Genomic DNA, 21,148 nt, shown 5'->3' on the forward strand with positions numbered 1-21,148 from the left:
CGCTCTGTCCTGTCTACAACTACCGAACCCCTTAATATTGAGCAAGCAATCCTGCCCCTCCTGCAACTAAGTCTAACTTAAGAGCTATAACATGATTATTCCATGTGTTGATCCATGCCCTGAGCTCATCTGCCTTGCCTTCCATACTTCTTGCATTAAAATACAAGCATCTTAGAATGTTAGTCACAGCCTTTTGATTGCTGACTTTGTCTGAGGTCTTAAGAATGTCAGTTTGAGGAACTTGGATAAGTACATGGGTGGGTGGGGTACAGAGGTATGGTCAATGGGACTTGATAGATTGACAGTTTGACACAGAGACGGGAACAGTGCCCAGTACAACCCCTGGCGTGGGATAGCCTGACTGGGAATCATGTGTGGCAAAACATCCGGTGTCGGAGAAGGACACAGCAAATGGTGCACAATGGGATACAGAGAATGGGAATTGTGCTTGGTAAAAACCCTGCTGTGGGATTGCAGACTGGGAACCATGTGCAGTACAATGCCCAGTGTCGAACACAGAGATCGGGAACCGTATTAATACCATAATTTTTTTTCAGTGACTTGTGATCAGCCACGACTAACATCCTTGCCACTGTGGATGAATAATTCTGACCAGACACACTGCCTCGCTACTCATTCATGGCTCCCCACCGCCACTCTCCATAACCCTGCTCGCTTCATCCCTCTCTCTCCCTCTCCCTTCCCAACTCACCCCACTCCCCTTGCCACCCATCACCCTCACCCCTCCTTTCTCATACGTGAGTGGGAAGTTTGATGAATGGGAAGCTTTTAAATTCCAACAAAAGGGAACCAAAGCAGCTGCAGGAAAGGAGAAGATGAAACATGAAGGCAGACTAGCCAATAACATGAAGCAGGATACCAGAAGATTATTCAGTTATATAAAGAGTAAAAGGGAGGTGAGAGTTGATATTGGACACTGGAAAATGATGGAAAATCATTTTCCTGTGGGCATACTCAGCAAATCTATAGAATAGTAACTAACAGGATCAATGAAAGATCAACCAGAGTGCAGAAGATACCAAATTGTGCAAATGGAAGTATAAAATAAATAGCAATAAATAATGACAACATGAGATAATGAGATAAAGAGTCCTTAAAATGCAATGGAGTAATGGAGGAGAAGGAAATGGCAGATGAACATAACAGGTACTTTGCATCAGTCTTCACTGTGGAAGACACTAGCAGTGTGCCACAGGTCTGTGAGTGTCAGGGAGCAGGAATGAGTGTCATTGCTATTACAAAGAAAAGAAGTACAATACAAACTCAAAGATCGAAAGGTGGATAAGTCAACTGGGCCACATCCCAGAGTCCTGAGAGAGGTTGCTGAAGAAATAACGGATGCATTGGTCATGATCTTTCAGGAATCATTTGATTCTGGCAGGACCCGGAGAAGTGGAAGATTGCAAATGTCACTCTGCTCATTAAGGAGCGAGGACAGTAAAAGAAAGGACATTATAGACCAGTTAGCCTAATGCTAGTGGTTGGGAAAGTGTTGGAGCCTATTATTAAGAATTAGGTTTCAGGATACTTCGAGACTAGTGATAAAATATGTCAAAATCATCATGGTTTCTGGAAAGGAAAATCTTGCCTGATAAATCTGCTAGAGTTCTTCAAGGAAGTAACAAGCAGGGTGGACAACGGGGAGACAGTGAATGTAACTTACCTGCATTTTCAGAAGGCGTTTGATAAGGTGCCACACATGAGGCTAATTAACAAGCTAAAATCCTGTGGCATTACTGGAATGAGACTGGTATGATCAGCTGAATAGCTGACAGGCAGAAGGCAATGAGTGGGAATAAAAGGGGCCTTTTCTGGTTGGCTGCCGGTGACTAGTGATGTTCGTCAGAGTTCTGTATTTGGACCGCTACTTTTCACATTGTTTGTCAATAATGTAGATAATGGAATTGTTGGCTTTGTGGCAAAGTTTGTGGATGATAGGAAGATAGGTGGAGGGATAGGTAGTGCTGATGAAGCAATAACTCAGACAAATTGAAAGAACAGGCAAAAAAGTGGCAGGTTGAATACAGTGTTGGGAAATGTATGATAATGCATTTTGGTAAAATGAACAATAGTGCAGACTATCAGCTAAATGGGGAGAAGGTTCAAACATCAGAGTTGCAGAGGGAATCAGGAGAACTCAGGCAAGACTCAAGGTTAATTTACAGGTTGAGTCTGTGGTAAAGAAGGCAAATGCAATGTTGTCATTTATTTCAAGGGGAATAGAATATAAAAGAAGGAGAAAATTCTGAGTCTCTGTGAGACACTGGTCAGCCCATATTTCAAGTGTCGCCAACAGTTCTGGGCCCAATATCTCAGAGAGCACGTGTTGTCTTTGTTGAGTGACCACAGGAGGTTCATGAGGATGATTGATTCCAGCAATGAAGGGTTAACGTATGAACAGCATTTGGCAGCTTTGGGCCTGTACTCACTGGAATTTAGAGAAATGCTGGGGAATCTCATTGAAACTTACCAACTGCTACAAGGACTGGCTAGGGTGGATGTGGGAGAGAATGGTTCCTGTGGTGGGGGTATCCAAAATCTAGAGGGCGCAGCCTCCAAACTGAGGGGCGACCGTTCAGAAAAGATGAAAGAAGGATTTGTTTCAGCCAGAGAGTAGTGAATCTGTGGAATGTTCTGCCACAGACTCTACTGGCAGACAAGTCTGTGTGTATATTCAAGGTGGAAGTTGATTGTCTCCTGATCAGTCAGGGCATTAAAGGATATGGGGTTGAGTGGGAGCAGAGATCAGCCATGAAGGAATGGTGGAGCAGAATCGACAGGCTGAATTCTGCTCCTGTGTCTTTTGGTCTGGTGACTGTCACAAACTGATTTTTTTACGGAATCATGAAAAAAATGTTTTAGAAACAACTATAGACAATGTGAGTCTGAAGGAAAAAACTATAAAATTCCGGAAACTCGCAGCAAGCAGGGCATCGACTGTAATTGGTAACGTTGTGGTTTCGAGACTACCAGTAGTGTTCTTTATATCAGTTTTCACATTCACTGACCTTCCCTGCAGTTAAGCAGACTAATAATGTGAATGTTTTCACACCTGAATGAAAGTGAAACGACAAACCAGTTGGATATGGTTTTAGCAGAATGGCCTAAAGTTCTGCTTTAGGAAAAACTGCCTCCAGTTCTGTGGAATGTGCGGGGCCAGATAGCTGCTTGCACCAGACCCTAAGGTTGTTATATCACAGAAAAACAACCCACACCTTTTCCCAGTACTCTTTCAACCTTATTTATTTCTCTTCTATAGGTAGATGACCAAAACTGCAGTAAACACTCCAAATTCAAACGCACCAATGTCACCAACCTCAAAATAACACCCCATCTCCAGGATTCAGTACGTTAATTTACGCAGGCAATCTGGAAAAGGCTCTTTTTTATGACCCAATCTACCTGTGGCACTACTTTAAGTGTATTATACACCAGAATACTAAAGTGAGTTTGTTTACGTGATTGAGAGTGAAATGTCAAACCGGTTGGAATTGGTTTCAGCAGAAAGGCCACTCCCTGTTCTAAAGAACATGCAGGCAGCTGGTTAAACACAGACCCTGAGCTCCGAGTCTCACAGAAAAGCAACCCACATTTTCCAAATCAATCAGTGATATTGCCTCTTCCCCCTTCCTTTCCAGTTCCACTGAAGAGTTTCGGCCTGAAACATTCCCCGTTGTATTCAGTTGCATACATATTGCCCAGACCTGCTGAGTTACTCCAGCATTTTGTCTTTCCCTGGTTACGAAAGATCCGCGACTGGGAGTGTGTGGGCAGTTTGAAACCGCATCAAAACACATCCACACTGTTGAATATTCTTGGGGAATTAAGGTGTGAATCATTCAAGTCTGATATGAATTTCGGATCTTTACTCAATCAAATCTTTGTCTGTGATCAAGGAGTCACAGAGTCATAGTTAAGAGAGTCATATTGAAACAGAACACAGTACAGACGCTTTGTCCGAATCATTTAAACCGCCTGTTCCCGCCCACCTGCACAGTAGCCATATTCCCCCATCCATATTTTCAAAGGCGAAATCGTGCTCGCATGTACCACTTCTATTGGCAGCTCATTCCACTGTCTCTCCGCTCTCTGATTGAAGACGTCTTCACTCATGTCCCCCTAAAACTTTTCACCTTTCACCCATAATGCATGATCTCTGGTTGCCGTTCCACCCGACTTCAGTGGAAAAGGCCTGCTTGCATTTACCTATCTATACGCATCATCCTGTTGTACTGCTCTATCGAATCCCCTCTCAATTTTTAGCGTTTCAAGGATTAAAGTCTGAAACTACTCAACCTTTCCTTATCACTCAGGTCCTCCGGAAACATCCTTGAAATTTTTCCCAGTACTCTTTCAAACTTACTTGCATCTTTCCCGTAGGTAGGTGACCAAAACTACACACAATACTCTAAATTCAGCCTCATCGATGTCTTATACAACTTCAAAATAACATCCTGTCTCCTGCAGTCGATAATTTAATTTATGAAGGTCACTTTGGCAAAAGCTTTTATTTACGACCCGATCTACCTGTGGTGCTACTTTCAATGAATTATGGACCTGTATTCCCAGATCCTTTTGTTCCACCACAATTTTTAGTGCTCTACTGTTTACTGTGTAAGACCTACCATAGTGCAACACTTCACACTTGCCTGCATTAAATCCCGTCTGCCATTGTCAGCGCAGTATTTCCAGCTGTTCCAGATCCCACTGTAACCTGTGAAAACTTGCCTCTCTGTCAACTACATCCCCAATCTCGGTGTCATATGCAAATGTGCTTATCAAGTTAAAAACATTATCATCCCAATCATTGATGTAGATGGCAAACAGCAACAGACCCAACTACCATTCCTGCGGCTCCCCACTGGTCATAAGCCCCAATTAATGGAGATAATCATCTACCATCACTGTCTACCTTCTCCCAAAACAACATTGTCTACTCCAATTTACTTCCTTGCGTTGAACGTGATGCAAATGAATTTTCTTGACCAACCTCCTACACGGGATTGTTAAATGCTAGCAAAAGTGTATGTAAACAACATCAGTCCTGTCTTTTCAAATACTTATATATGCAGTGCTTCTAATAACTTCCACACTACTGATGTCAGAAGCACTGGTCTATAGTCTTCTGGGTTTTTTTTCAGCCTTTCTTCAACAGCAGAATAATGTCATTTACTTGGATTTTCAGAATGCGTTTGATGAGGTGCCATACATGAGGCTGCTTAACAAGGTAAAATCCTATGGCATTACAGGAAAGACACTGGCATGGATAGCAGAATGGCTGGCAGGCAGGAGGCATCGAGTGGGAATAAAGGAGGCCTTTTCTGGTTGGCTGCCTAGTGGTGTACCACAGGGGTCAGTATTCGGTCTGCTGCTTTTCACATTGTTTGCCAATGATTTAGATAATAGAATTGATGGCTCTGTGGCAAAGGTTGCGGATGATATGCGGGTAGGTGGAGGGGTAGGTAGTGCTGAGGAAACAATGCGACTGCAGCTGGACTTAGACAAATTGGAAGAATGGGCAAAAATGTGTCAGATTGAATACAATGTTGGGAAAAGTATGATGATGCATTTTAGTACAAAGAATGATAGTACACACTATCATCTAAATGGGGAGAAGGTTCAAATGTCAGAGCTGCAGAGGGACTTTGGAGTCCTCATGTAAGACTCCGAGGAAGTTAATTTATAGTTTGAATCTGCGGTAAAGAAGGCAAATAAAATGCCCTTTATTTGATGGGGAGTAAAATATAAAAAACAAGGAGATAATGTTGTTTGAGATAATGCCGAGCCTTTATAAGACACTAGTCAGGCCACACTTTGAATATTGTCAATGGTTTTGGGCTCAATATCTCTGACAGGATGTGTATTCATTGTGCAGAGTACAGAGGAGATTAACGAGGATGATTCCAGGAATGAAGGGGTTAACATCTGAGGAGTGTTTGGCGGCTTTGGGCCAATATTCACCGGCATTTAGAAGGATGCGGGGGTGGGGGGGGGGGGGGAGGATCTCATTGAAACCTACCAAATGTTGAAAGGACTGGCTAGGGTGGAAGTCCAGTATCTTTCCTTTGGTGGGGGTATCCAACACTAGAGGGCACAGCCTCAAAATTGAGGGGGGTACCCTTTAGAGCAGTGTTAAGAAGAATTTTTAGCCAGACTGTAGTAGATCTGTGGAATGCTTGGCTACAGGCTGCACTGGAGGCCAAATTCATGCATATATTTAAGGCGAAATGGCAGAGTTTACTGATTTGTCAGGGCAAAGGATATGGCGAGAGGGCAGGTGTATGGGGTTGTTCTTGATGCTGGATCAGCAGCTTGATACCACCCAAAATGCACCTCCTACGGTTCGCCGACTAGAAACATAGAAAACCTACAGCACAATACAGGCCCTTCGGCCCACGAAGCTGTGCCAAACATGTCGTTACCTTAGAAATTACTAGGCTTACCCATAGCCCTCCATTTTTCTGAGCTCCATTTACCTATCCAAAAGTCTCTTAAAAGACCCTACCGTTGACGGCAGCCCATTCCACACACTCACCACTCTGAGTAAAATACTTAACCCTGACATCTCCTCTGTACGAACTCTCTAGCACCTTAAACCTGTGTCCTCTTGTGGCAACCATTTCAGCCCTGTCAAAAAGCCTCTGACTATACACATGATCAATGCCTCTCATCATCTTGTACACCTCTATCAGGTCACCTCCGTCGCTCCAAGGAGAAAAGACCGAGTTTACTCAACCTATTCTCATAAGGCATGCTCCCCAATCCAGGCAACATCCTTGTATATCTCCTCTGCACCTTTTCATTGGTTTCCACATCCTTCTTGTAGTGAGGTGACCAGAACTGAGCACAGCACTCCAAGTGGGGCCTGACCAGGGTCCTATATAGCTGCAACATCCCACTGTAACCTCTGACAGCCCTCCACACTATCCACAACACTCCCAACCTTTGTGTCATCAGCAAATTTACTCACCCATCCCTCCACTTCCTCATCCAAGTCATTTATTGAAATCACAAAGACCACGGGTCCCAGAACAGATCCCTGAGGCACACCACTGGTCACCGGACTCTATGCAGAATATGATGCATTTACAACCACTCTTTGCCTTCTGTGGGCAAGCCAGTTCTGGATCCACAAAGCAAGGTCCCCTTGGATCCCATGCCTCCTACTTTCCCATAAGCCTGCGATGGGGTACCTTCTCAAATGCCTTACTGAAATCCATATACACTATATCTACTGCTCTTCCTTCACCAATGTGTTTAGTCAGATCCTCAAGAAATTCAATCAGGCTCGTAAGGCACAACATGCCCTTGACAAAGCCATGCTGACAATTCCTAATCATATTATACCTCTCGAAATGTTCATAAATCCTGCCTCTCAGGATCTTCTCCATCAACTCACTGGTCTATAATTTCCTGGGCTAACTCTATTCCCTTTCTTGAATAAAGGAACAACATCCACAACCCTCCAATCCTCTAGAACCTCTCTCGTCCCCATTGATGATTCAAAGATTATCACCAGAGGATCAGCAATCTCCTCCCTCGACTCCCACAGTAGCCTGTGGTACATCTCATCCGGTCCCGGTGACTCACCCAACTTAATGCTTTCCAAAAGCTACAGCGCATCCTCTCCCTTAATATCTACATGCTCAAGCTTAACAGTCTGCTGCAAGTCATCACTACTATCACCAAGATCTTTTTCCATAGTGTATACTGAAGTAAAGTATTCATTAAGTACCTCTGCTGTTTCCTCCGGTTCCATACACACTTCCCCACTGTCACACTTGATAGGTCCTATTCTTACACATCTTACCCTCTTGCTCTTCACATCCTTGTAGAATACCTTGGAGTTTTCCTTAATCCTGCCCACCAAGGCCTTCTCATGGGCCCCTCTGGCTCTCCTAATTTCCTTTTTAATCTCCTTCCTGTTAGCCTTATAATCTTCTAGATCTCTAGCTCTCTGAACCTTTTGTAATCTTTTCTTTTCTTCTTGACTAGATTTATTACAGCCTTTGTACACCACAGTTCCTGTACCTTACCATAACTTCCCTGTCTCATGGGAACATACCTATGCAGAACTCCACACAGATATCCCCTGAACATTTGCCACATTTCTTCCGTACTTTTCCCTGAGAACATCTGTTTCCAATTTAAGCTTCCAATTTCCTGCCTGACAGCCTCATAATTCCCCTGACTTCAATTAAACACTTTTCTAACTTCTGTGTTCCTATCTCTCTTCAATGCTATTGTAAAGGAGATAGAATTATGATCACTATCTCCAAAGTGCCCTGAGAGATCGGACACCTGACCAGATTTATTTCCCAATACCAAATCAAGTACAGTCTCTCCTTTTCTAGGCTTATCTACATATGGTGTCAAGAAACCGTCTTAAACACACCTAACAAACTCCACCTCATCTAAACCGCTTGCTCCAGGGAGGTGCCAATCAATATTTGGGAAATTAAAATCTCCCATCATGACAACTTTGTTATTATTACACCTTTCCAGGATCTGTTTCCCTATCTGCACCTCGGTATCCCCGTGACTATTGGGCGGCCTATAAAAACCACCAAGTTATTGACCCCTTCCTGTTCCTAACCTCCACCCACAGAGACTCAGTAGGGAAACCCTCCATGATGTCCACCTTTTCTGCAGCCTTGACACTATTTCTGATCAACAGTGCCACACCCTCACCTCTTTTGCCTCCCTCCCTGTCCTTTCTGAAACATCTAAAACCCAGCACTTGAAGTAACCTTTCCTGACCCTGAGCCATCCAAGTCTCTGTAATGGCCACCACATTATACCTCCGAGTACGGATCCTGAAACAGAAAACCCACAGCACAACACAGGCCCTTTGGCCCACAAAGCTGTGCCGTAAATGTCCTTACCTTAGAACTACCGAGGCTTACCCATAGCTCTCTATTTTCCTAAACTCCATGTACCAATCCAGGAGTCTCTTTAAAGACGCTATCGTTTCGCCTCCACCACCGTCGCCGGCAGCCCATTCCACACACTCACCACTCTCTGCGTAAAAAACTTACCCCTGACATCTCCTCTATACCTATTTCCAAGCACCTTAAAACTCTGCCCTCTCATGCTAGCCATTTCAGCCCTGGGAAAAGGCCTCTCACTATCCATATGATCAATGCCTCTCATTATCTTGTACACCTCCATCAGGTCACCTCTCATCCTCCGTCGCTCCAAGGAGAAACAGCCGAATTCACTCAACCTATTCTCCTAAGGCATGCTCCCCAATCCAGGCAACAGACTTGTAAATCTCCTCTGCACCCTTTCTATGGTTTCCACGTCCTTCCTGTCGTGAGGTGACCAGAACTGAGCACAGTACTCCAAGTGGGCTCTGACTAGGGTCCTATATAGTTGCAACATTACATCGCAGCTCTTAAACAATCCCACAGTTGATGAAGGCCAATGCACCATATGCCTTCTTAACCACAGAGTCAACCCACGCAGCTACTTTGGGCATCCTATGGACTTGGACCCCAAGATCCCTCTGATCCTCCACAATGCCAAGAGTCTTACCATTAATACTATATCTGCCATCATATTTGACCTACCAAAGTGAGCCACCTCACACTTATCTGGGATGAACTCCATCTGCCACTTCTCAGCCCAGTTTTGATTCCTATCAATGTCCTGCTGTAACCTCTGACAGCCCTCCACACTGTCCACAACATGCCCAACCTTTGTGTCATCAGCAAATTTACGAACCATCTCTCGACTTCGTTATCCAGGTCATTTATAAAAATCACGAAGAGTAAGGGTCCCAGAACAGGTCCCTGAGGCACACCACTGGTCACCGGCCTCCATGCAGAATATGAGTCATCTATAACCACTCTTTGCCCTCTGTGGGCAAGTCAGTTCCAGATCCACAAAGCTACGTCCCCTTAGATCCCATGCCTCCTTACTTTCTCTGTAAGCCTTGCATGGGGTACCTTATCAAATGCTTTGCTGAAATCCATATACACTACATGGCTTTCCCTTCATCAATGTGTTTAGTCTGAAACAATCGATCGACAAATGATGCAATAGCCACAGCTCTACGTACCGTCCTTACACATCTGGAGAAGAAGATATGAGAATGCTGTTCTTGGACTAGAGTTCAGGATGCAACACCATAGCTCCATCCAGGCTCAATAAGAATCTCAGAGCCCTCACCTTGACCCTGCCTTGGGCAGTTGGATCCTGGACTTCCTGTCAGATTGCCAGCAGGTTGTAAAAGTGGGCTCCCTCACCTCCAACCCTCTGATTGCCAACACAGGTGCCCCTCAGGGCTGCATATTGTGTCCTCCCTTTTACTCCCTGTATACTCATGACTGTATCACCACCCACAGCTCCAATCTGCTAAGTAAATTTGCTGACAACACTACATTGATTGGCCTAATCTCAATCAATAACGAGGTGGCCTACAGGGAAGAAGTCAAGAAAACAACCTTTCCCTCAATGTTGCCAAAACAAAGGAGTTGGTTGTGGACTACGGGAGAAATGGAGATGGGCCAACTCCTATTGACATCATTGGATCTCGGGTTGAGAAAGTGAACAGCTTTAAGTTCCTCGGCATCCACATCACTGAGGACATCACCTGTTCTGTACATACCGACTGTGTTGTGAAAAAGGCACAACAGTGCCTCTTTCACTTCAGACGCTTGAAGAAGTCTGACATGGACACAATTGAGAGCATCCTGCCTGGCTGCATCACTGCCTGGTATGGGATCTGTACCTCCCTCAATCGCAGAACTCTGCAGAGAGTGATGCAGAGAGGCCAGCGCATCTGTAGTTGTGAACTTTCCACTGTTCAGGACATTTACAAGGATAGGTGTGTAAAAAGGGCCTGAAGACTCATTGTGGAACCAAGCCATCCCAACCACAGTCTGTTCCAGCTGCTACCATCCAGGAAACGGTACCGCAGCATAAAATCCAGGACCAACAGGCTCCTGGACAGCTTCTTCCACCAGGCCATCAGACTGATTAACTCACGCTGACTCGAGTGTACTCTATATTGCATTGACTGTTCTATTTATTATAAATTACTTTAAATAACTATGATTGCACATTGCATAATTAGATAGAGATGCAACATAAAGATTTTTACTCCTCACGTATATGAAGGACATAAGAAATAAATCCGATTCAATTTCATTTAATTCATCTCAGTCCCAGACTGTACATCCCCTCTTTCAGAGACTGGGATCCCTAGTTCAACTGGTAATGATGTTGTGCATTTCAATGTGCTCACCTCTCAGCCCCCGATTCTCTAAATGAAAGGGTTATCACATTTGATCCTTCTTCATATGATGACCCCACCACTCCAGGGATCAGTCTGGTGAATCGTCATTGCACTGTCTAACCTCACCCGTGTTTTCACCATGACTCTTCTCCCACCCCTAACACTACTTCCACCTTCCCACCTGCCCCTCACCTGGATCCACTTTCACTCCCCAGCTCTTGCCCCATTCCCACCTCTCACCTATCTTAATTTCCCATCTACTGTTGGTCTTAAATACCCCCAGTCGGGCCTCCGCAGCTGACTCTGCTAATTTCACAAATTCGTCACACTCTGGCTAAAGAAATTTTGCTGCATCTCGGTTTTAAATATGCATCCCTCTGTCCTGAGGGGCATTCACAATTTTAAATGTGTGCAAATTGACCGCCTGGGTTGCTGATTGGGATCTTCCGCAGGGAGAGTTAAGTGTATACATCTTTCAGGAGTGCAGATAGCTGGAAAATAAATGAATAAGTGGCCAGCAACACACACAAAATTTGCTGATGAATGCAGCAGGCCAGGCAGCATTTATAGGAAGAGGTACAGTGAACGCTTTGGGCTGAGACCCTTCATCAGGACTAACTGAAAGAAGAGATAGTAAGAGATCTGAAAGTGGGAGGGGGAGGGGGATATCGGAAATGATAGGAGAAGACAGGAGGGAGAGGGATGGAGCTAAGAGCTGGAAAGTAAATAAATAACGGATCGGGTATGAAGGGGATGTAGGGCGTTAACGGAAGTTAGAGAAGTCAATGTTCATGCCATCAGGTTGGAGGCTACCCAGACGGAATATGAGGTGTTGTTCCTCCAACCTGAGAGTGGCTTCATCTTGACAGTAGAGGAGGCTGTGGATAGACATATCAGAGTGAGAATGGGACATGGAATTAAAATGTGTGGCCACTGGGAGATTCTGCTTTCTCTGGCGGACAGAGTGTAGGTGTTCAGCGAAAAGGTCTCCCAGTCGGCATCGGGTCTCACCAATATATAGAAGGCCACATCGGGGCACCGGATGCAGTATATTACCGCAGCCAACTCACAGGTGAAGTGTCGCCTCACCTGGACGGACTGTCTGGGGCCCTGAATGGTAGTGAGGGAGGAAGTGTAAGGGCACGTGTAGCACTTGTTCCGCTTACAAGGATAAGTGCCGGGAGGGAGATCGGTGGGGAGGGATGGGGGACGAATGGACAAGGAAGTCGCATAGGGAGCAATCCCTGTTGAAAGCTGGGGGGGGGGTGGTTAGGGAAAGATGTGCTTAGTGGTGGGATCCCATTGGAGATGGCGGAAGTTACGGAGAATTAAATGTTAGACCCGGAGGCTGGTGGGGTGGTAGGTGAGGACAAGGGGAACCCTATTCCTAGAGGTGTGGTGGGAGGATGGGGTGAGAGCAGATGTGCGTGAAATGGGAGAGATGCATTTGAAAGCAGAGTTGATGGTGGAGGTGGGAAGCCCCTTTCTTTAAAAAAGAACAGGCAGGTTTGTGGATCTTGGGTAGGAGGTAGAAACAGGAAGTGGGGGGTGTGGAAACTATAAGGTTGATAGCAGTGGATGGGAGATCTCCTGAGCAGATAAAGTTGGTGATGGTTCCCACACCCTGCACTTCCCATTTCTACCTCCTACCCAAGATCCACAAACCTGCCTGTCCAGGTAGACCAATTGTCTCAGCTTGCTCCTGCCCCACCGAACTCATTTCTGCATACCTCGACATTATTTTATCCCCTCTTGTTCAATCCCTTCCTACCTATGTTCGTGACACTTCTCACACTCTGAAATTGTTTGATAATTTTATGTTTACTGGCCCCCACCGCTTTATTTTCACCATGGATGTCCAGTCCCTGTATACCTCCATCCCCCACCAGGAAGGTCTCAAAGCTCTCCGCTTCTGTTTGTATTCCAGACCTAACCAGTTCCCCTCTACCGCCACTCTGCTTCGTCTAGCAGAATTAGTCCTTACTCTTAATAATTTCTCCTTTGGCTCCTTCCACTTCCTCCAAACTAAAGGTGTAGCCATGGGCACCCGTATGGGTCCCAGCTATGCCTGCCTTTTTGTTGGCCTTGTGGAACAATCCATGTTCCAAACCTATACTGGTATCTGTCCCCAACTTTTCCTTCGCTACATCAACGACTGCATTGGCGCTGCTTCCTGCACGCATGCTGAGCTTGTTGACTTCATTAAGTTTGCCTCCAACTTTCACCCTGCCCTCAAGTTTACCTGGTCCATTTCCGACACTACCCTCCCCTTTCTTGATCTTTCTGTTTCTATCTCTGGAGACAGCTTATCTACTGATGTCTACTATAAGCCACCAGACTCTCACAGCTACCTGGACCATTTCTCTTCTCACCCTGTCTCTTGAAAAAAATGCCATCCCCTTCTCACAATTCCTCCGTCTCCGCCGCATCTGCTCTCAGGATGAGGCTTTTCATTCCAGGACGAGGGAGATGCCCTCCTTTTTTACCCGTTTCGACGTGTCAACCCATCGCCTCCTCCTGTGCCAAGATGAGGCCACCCTCAGGGTTTTATAAAGCTACAACACAACTTCCAGACTTTTGAACTCAATGTCTCGACTAATAAAGACAACCATGCCATTTGGCTTCTTAAGCACCCGATCAATCTGTGCAGTCATTTTCAGGGAGCGATGAATTTTAAGAACCCTCTGATCATCAACACTGTTCAGCGTCTTACATTTAACAGTGTCCTGTATCTTTACATTTGGCCAACCGAGCTGCCAAGATGATCGTCACTAATCAAATCTCACTGAGATTTCTCAGGTCCTGTTGAATTTATTGACAAGTGCGCAAGTACGGGAAGTTACAGGTAGAGAAAAACACTGATTTGTAGAAGCATCATAGGCAAGTGCATTCAGATAACACACGGAAAACAAATTATACGATTCTTGGTCAGTAACATTATAGAAATATGTTTTATGTCATCCTGCTAACAGGGCCAGAACAACAGGGGCTGAGCGGCGGCTCATCTCAGACGGTTCGGTGTGAAGGTCTCACGACCCGGACCGACCCCGGCAGATTCTGTCAAGGAAGCGAGGCGAGGCTGCCAGTTCGGGAAAGTTCATCCCCTCCCCCTTCAGGTTTCACCGATCACCTTGTGTTTCTCTCTCCCTTTCCCACCCCCACCTTTCATTCTCCTGTCCTGCCGAAGGGTTTCGGCCGGTAACGCGACTGTACTCTTTTCCTGGGTGCTGCCGGGCCTGCTGAGTTCCTCCAGCACTTTGCGGAAGTTGCTCGGATTTCCAGCAACTCCAGATTTTCTCTTGTTTGAATTCGAGAAAGTTAAAGGGACTCACTGCCCAACATCAGAACTCCCCGCTCGGGGCCGACTTCAATACTCACCGAATGGAAATTGTCGGTGTTGCCCCGCAGAGAATAATCCGTTCCCGGATCCCGATCCCGATCCCACCGCCGACTCACTTCAACAAAGGACGGAAAACAACACCGCCCTGCCCGTACTGAGCATGCGCGATGTCGTCTGCGCGTCATCAGCGCGGTGGGCGGGGCCTCGGAACCAAACCAGGGATGCTGCGCGGGCGGGCTGGGAGATCCCTCCCGGTACTTATCCTTGTAAGCGGAACAAGTGCTACACATGCCCTTGCACTTCCTCCCACAGCACCTTCTGTATACTGGCGAGACCCGACGCAGACCGGGAGATCGACTCGCTGAACACCTACGCTCTGTCCGCCAGAGAAAGCAGGATCTCCCAGTGGCCGCACATTTTAATTCCACATCCCATTCCCATTCTGACATGTCTATCCACGGCCTCCTCTGCTGTAAAGATGAAGCCACACTCAGGTTGGAGGAACAACACCTTATATTCCGTCTGCGTAGCCTCCAACCTGATGGCATCAACATCGACTTCTCTAACTACCGCTAATGCCCAGCCAGCCCCTCGTACCCCATCTGGTATTTATTTATTTATAGACACACATTCCTTTTCTCTCTGTCCCTCTGACTATACCCCTTACCCATCCTCTGAGTTCCCCTCCCCCTTTTCCTTCTCCTTAGGTCTCCTGTCCCACGATCCTTTCATATCCGTTTTGCCAACAACTTTCCACCTCTTGGCTCCATCCCTCCCCCTCCTGTCTTCTCCTATCATTTTGGATCTCCCCCTCCACTTCCCACTTTCAAATCTCTTACTAGCTCTTCTTTCATTTGGTCCTGACGAAGGGTCTTGGCCCGAAACGTCGACTGTACCTCTTCCTAGAGTTGCTGCCTGGCCTGCTGTGTCCAGCAGCAACTTTAATGTGTGTTGCTTGAATTTCCAGCATCTGCAGAATTCCTGGTGTTTGCAGATGCCGCATCTCTGCGGCAAAACGGGATCACGTGACGAGTGGAGGGTCTCCCACGTGACCCGGTGACGTCTCCTCGCCCCTCACACGCTGCCCGACGCGTTTCCCACTTTATTTCATTATTTCCCGTATTATTTCAGCAACATTTTTAACTTTTCCCTCCATATCTTCCCTGTCCCTTCCTCTCCACCCCCCCTCCCCCCGGGTCACAGAGTTCTCAGAGTTTGAGTTCAATTCCCATCCCGCTCAGACACACAATCAGACCCACACAGGAATTGTGCAGGTTTCATTTACATCAGTTCTATGTTGAAAACACTTTCTATTCGCTTTACTCCAGCCTCACTGGACAGGAACACTGAAACATCAAGTGAGAAACAGCAGGTGAATTGAAACAATTGGTTACTTCGATGTACTCTTATTAATTTTGGATAGTAACAATAAAAATATTTGAATAGAAAGAGAAACAGCAGGAGGTGGCCATTCAGCCCTCTAACCATCAACAAGATGACGGCTGCTCTCCCATCTCAGCCACATGTCTCTGCCCGATCCTCATTTCCTCGATCCCTTTAGTCTCCACACATCTGCCGGCCTCTGTTTTATGTGAGGATGATCACTGAGTCTTCACTGGCCTCTGTGGTGGGGATTTACAGACATTCACCACCCTCGGAATGGAGACATTTCCCCTCATCTCAGTCCCGAACAGTCCACCCCCTTTTTCAGAGACTGGGATCCCTGGTTCAGCCGGTAATGATGTTGTGCATTTCAATGTGTTCACCCCTCAGTCCTCGATTGAAAGGGTTATCACATTTGATCTTTCTTCATATGGTGACCCCACCACTCCAGGGATCAGTCTGGTGAATCTTCATTGCACTCTCTATAACAAATACTCTCTAACCTCTTTGTTAATCCTCTATGGAATTAATTTCCATCTTCTGCAGCCCCGTGTTGCCCCAACCACTCACCTCCCACCCCCGTCACTATTTCCACCTTCCCACCTCCCCCTCACCTGGACCCACCTCTCACTCCCCAGCTCTTGCCCCATCCCCACCCCTCACCTCTTTTCTCGGACTATTTCCCGTCCACTCTCAGTCCAGAGGGAGGGTCTCGGCCCGAAATGTTGACGGTCCATTTCCCTCCACAGATGCTGCCCGACCCACTGAGTTCCTCCGGCAGTTTGTTCTTTGGTCTGTGTGACCCGTGTTAGTGTGGGGAGCGGGATTTTACACCATATTCCCGGTACAGTCTCAACAAAACACAAATAATTGTCACTTTGCCCGGACCATTGGCCCCGCTCTCAGGGCAACAGTCTGCCGGTGTTTGCCCCCCAATGTGGTGAATCGCCACCACCGTGGGCTCAGACATTTCCACAGATGAGCCCCTCCTGTCCCCACCGGGACAAACATCCTGTCCGCCCCCTCTCTCACCGTCTTCATCCTCTCCCTCCCCGGGGAACCGGCATCAAACCGACGGGCCGAGCGGTCTCCTCCTACCTCTCAGCGACACATCAGACTCCGGCCGCAGGAGACGCTTCACAAACGCCCCAACTTCCCTCGGAGGGAAATGGAAATAAATCAGAAAGCGGACATTTACTTTGACGGTTGTCCCGCCGTGACGGAAAGTTCGGGAGACGGTGTCAGCGGGGGTAACGCCCTCTCGGCTGGTCCGCCTCTGCTATTGGCTGGAAGCAGTGATTGACACTGCTTCGTACCAATGGGAATAGCGCAGCGCGTGACTCCACTGTTGACAGCGGTGGGGGAGGGGATGGTCACGTGATCAGTAGCCCAGCCGTTAAACCGACCAAGCTCGAGCTCACCAGCGCGCGGGGCACAAAAGGCCCCGGATGATCGGTTGAGGTGAGAAGGGATCTCCGGGTTGGGGGTCTCACCGGGCGGCGTTTTCAACACCGACTTCGGGTAGTTGCTGTGACTCCGGACTCCGTGACCCGCAATCCCGGGACAGTCCTGCTCTCTTCCCTCTCTCTCAGCCCCACCATCCGTACACGGGCCCCGGGGAGCTTCCGGCTGATGAGGGAATGGGAACCGATGGGTCTCTCAGACAGAGCTGAGCTCCAGCTGTCTAAATGCAAGGATCGGGAACTCGGAGAAAGGGAACAAAATCTTTTACATCAGCTGTTGTGAAAATCACCTTTGTTCTGCCTCCAGTCACAAACCAGAGAAAATCTGCAGATGCTGGAAATCCGAGCAACACACACAAATTGCTGGAGGAACTCAGCATTAGTACTCTTTTCCATAGATGCTGCCTGGCCTGCTGAGTTCCCCCAGCATTTTGTGTCTGTTGCTGGTTCTACCCCCTCTTGTTCTGGACTTTCTACCCGTGAGAACATGTTTTGTCCCACTCTCTCTGGGTACATAATGATATCAAACACCTTTGTCCAGGGCAACAAGTAGCTTTCACATCACAAATGTGCCAGACTCCAATGAGACAGACTACTGCCCTTCCCTTCATGTTCATTGGCATTGCCATCACTGAGTTCACCACCGTCAGTCACCCGGGGGAGGGTTCAGGGGAAATATTTATGTACAATACAGAAACTGGTGTTACCTGTGTGTATTGTGGTGATGCAAAAGTTGCTGGAGAATTTGCAAGTGGGAAGAAATGGAGTGATATTTAGAAATCTGCCTTTTTATAGCATCATTTAGCAAGCAAACCAGATATGGACAGTGTGCAAAAGCTGTGGTGAGAAAATCCTTCATTACCCACTACAGGCCCGCTACATAGGTTATGTGAGAGTGCAGATGAACTTGATCAAACCTAGAGGACATCAAAGTTTTTATTAACAGTGATTTGCTAGCTGTTAAAATGAATAGCTCAAAATATAAAATTTAGTGCCCACACATTGTCACCAGGCAAAAAATTGCACAGCACAAGATTTTTCCGCACACTAGTCATTACAAATTAGAGGGGAGACCTCCAGTGTCCCCGATGCCCTCACCTACAAGATGTGCATCCAGCTGCAGCTTGTAACCCTGCACTTTACGGAGTTGGAACTTGAAATGGATGAATTCCGGATCATCCAGGAGTCGGAGGGGGTGATTGATATGACATGAAGAGAGGTGAGTTACACCCAACGTGCAGGACACAGGAAACTGGGTGAGAGTCAGGAAGGGGAATGAGGGTAAACAGCCATTGCAGGAGACTCTTGTTGCCATCCCCCACAACAACAGGTAGACCACTTTAGAAACTCTTGGTGGGGATTACCTGACTGACCAAAGTCAAAGGGATGATAGGGGATTTGTTAGTTGGGGAACAGAACTAAAAGGGAATGAATATCCTAATGGTAAGGCTTGCTAGTGCATACCTGTGGGGTGGGTGGTTAAACTGAAGTTACAGGGAGTATTGGAGCCAGAATGATAGAACAGATAGTGAAGAGGGTGAATTGAATTGAATTGACTTTATTACTTTCATCCTTCATATACATGAGGAGTAGAAATCTTTGCATAACGTCTTCATCTAAATGTGCAATTTATAGTAACTTATAATAATTAATATGTACAACAGGGCATTCAGTGTAACATAGAAATACAATTGTACCAGCATGAATGAATCAGTCTGATGGCCTGGCGAAAGAAGCTGTCCTGGAGCCTGCTGGTCCTGGCTTTTATGCTGTGGTAGTGTTTCCCAGATGGTAGCAGCTGCAACATTCTGTGGTTGGGGTGACTCAGCTCCCCAATGATCCAATGGGACCTTTTTACACAATAATGTTAATATCCTGGATAGGGGAAAGTTCACATATACAGTTGGGCTGGGCTGTCTGCACCACTCTCTGCAGAGTCCTGCGACTGAGGGAAGTATTGTTCCCATCTCAGACAGTGATGCAGACTCTCAGGATGCGCTCAATTGTGCCCCTGTAGAAAGTTCTTGGGATTTGTAGAACCATACCAAACTTCTTCAACAGTCTGAGCTGAAAGAGGCGCTGTTGTGCCTTTCTCACCACACAGCCAGTATGAACAGACCAGGTGAGATCCTTGGTGATGTTTATGTCAAGGAATTTGAAGTTGTTCACCCTTTCAACAGCAGATCCATTGATGTCTCCATTTCTCTGTAGTCCACAACCAGCTCCTTTGTTTTTTGCAAGATTGAGGGAGAGGTTGTTTTCTTGACACCAGACAGATGTTGTTCAGACCTCAGAGAAAGTCAGTAATCAAAAGGTTGAGCATGGCGCAGTGACTCTCCTAAGCTGTCTATATCACAATGCAAGAAGCATCGTAGCAGAAGCCAGATGAGCCCAGGACAGGGAATTATGATATTGTAGCCGTTACTGGGAGTTGTTTGCACCCAACAGTGAGGGATTTAAAGGAACAAATTTGTAGAGAGATCGCAGACTGTGCCAAGAAACAAGGGTTGAGATTGTAAGCGATTTTAAATTTCCATATATTGACTAGGACCCCACACCGTAAGAGGACAAGATGGAGTAGAGCTTGTCAAATGTGCCCTTAATCAGTACGTAGAATTTCCAGCATAGAAATGTGGAATAAGCTATTAGGAAATGATCCAGAGAGAGTGACAGAAATTACTGTATTGGAACACTTTGTATCCAGTGATCATAATGCCATGAGATTTTTTTTAGCTGTCTTCTGTTGGTTTTTAAAAGTTTCCCAATATTTTTTGTTCTTTTCTGCCCATTCTTTGGCTTTTATGTTGGTTTTGGCTTCTCATTTCAGCCACGGTTGTGTCCTCCTGCCTTTAGAGTGCTTCACTGGGATGTATCTGCCGTGCACTCAGCTCCCGAATTGCTGCCAGAAACTCCAGCCGCTGCTGCTCCATTGTCACTCCTACCAGTTTCCCCTTCCAGTCAAGTTTGGACAGCTTCTCTGTCAAAGAAGTTTGGAGAACTTCAGTGCAGAAACAGGCCATTTGTCCCATCTAGACAATGCTGAAAATATTTAAGCCGTCTACAGCAACTACCTGCACCAGCACCATCGTCCTCCACACCCTTTCCATCCAGGTACCAATCAAACTTCTCTTAATGGTGAAATCGACCACTTGTGCTGACATCTCATTCCACACTCTCATGACCATTTCAGTGAACAGCTTTTCCAAATGTTCCTGTGAAATTTTCACCTTCCTCTCTTACCCATGTCCTCTGTCCATCCCACCCAACCTCAGTGGAAAAAGCTGCTTGCATTTACCCTATCTATACCCTCATAATTTTGTATACTTCTAACAAATCCTCAAAGCAATGTATAATTTCCTTGTTTATGTTTAGAGCCTTTTTTAGGTGTATAAGATGATGAGGGGTATTGATCGTGTGGATAGCCAGAGGTTTTTTCCCCCAGGGCTGAACTGGCTAACACAAGGGGGCATAGTTTCAAGGTCTTGGAAATAGATACTGAGGGGATGTCAGGATTAAGTTTTTTTACACAGAGAGTGGTGGGTGTGTGGAATGCACTGCCAGCAGTGGTGGTCGAGGCAGATACAATAGGGTCTTTTAACAGCCTCTTAGATAGGTACATGGAGCTCAGTTAAATAGAGGTCCATGTGCTAGGGAAATTCCAGGCAGTTTCTAGAGTAAGTTTCATGGTTGGCACAACAT

General features: G+C 46.4%; 2 protein-coding genes across 17 annotated transcripts in view; one reads left to right on the forward strand and one right to left on the reverse strand.

Annotated features, from left to right (window-relative positions):
- LOC140208581 (NACHT, LRR and PYD domains-containing protein 3-like) overlaps positions 1 to 15,114 on the reverse strand; it is an 87,105-nt gene extending 71,991 nt beyond the window's left edge. For 9 of the 10 annotated variants that reach the window (XM_072277347.1, XM_072277346.1, XM_072277344.1 and 6 more), the window contains exon 1: positions 14,642 to 15,110. The gene's annotated coding sequence lies outside the window, so the exon portion shown is untranslated. Of the gene's footprint in view, positions 1 to 14,641 lie in introns of all 10 variants that reach the window. The other variant, XM_072277349.1, reaches the window with a different exon arrangement.
- LOC140208593 (uncharacterized) overlaps positions 1 to 21,148 on the forward strand; it is a 290,808-nt gene that overhangs the window by 259,030 nt on the left and 10,630 nt on the right. For 2 of the 7 annotated variants that reach the window (XM_072277375.1, XM_072277378.1), the window contains exons 1-2: positions 18,649 to 18,668; positions 20,277 to 20,560. The exons of 1 other annotated variant lie outside the window; for it this stretch is intronic. The gene's annotated coding sequence lies outside the window, so the exon portion shown is untranslated. Of the gene's footprint in view, positions 1 to 17,379; positions 17,448 to 18,603; positions 18,669 to 20,164; positions 20,561 to 21,148 lie in introns of those variants that run through there. 4 more of the 7 variants (XM_072277374.1, XM_072277377.1, XM_072277382.1 and 1 more) reach the window with 4 other exon arrangements.

This window comes from Mobula birostris, chromosome 13, assembly GCF_030028105.1.
Source record: "Mobula birostris isolate sMobBir1 chromosome 13, sMobBir1.hap1, whole genome shotgun sequence".
Classification (NCBI taxonomy): Eukaryota; Metazoa; Chordata; class Chondrichthyes; order Myliobatiformes; family Myliobatidae; genus Mobula; species Mobula birostris.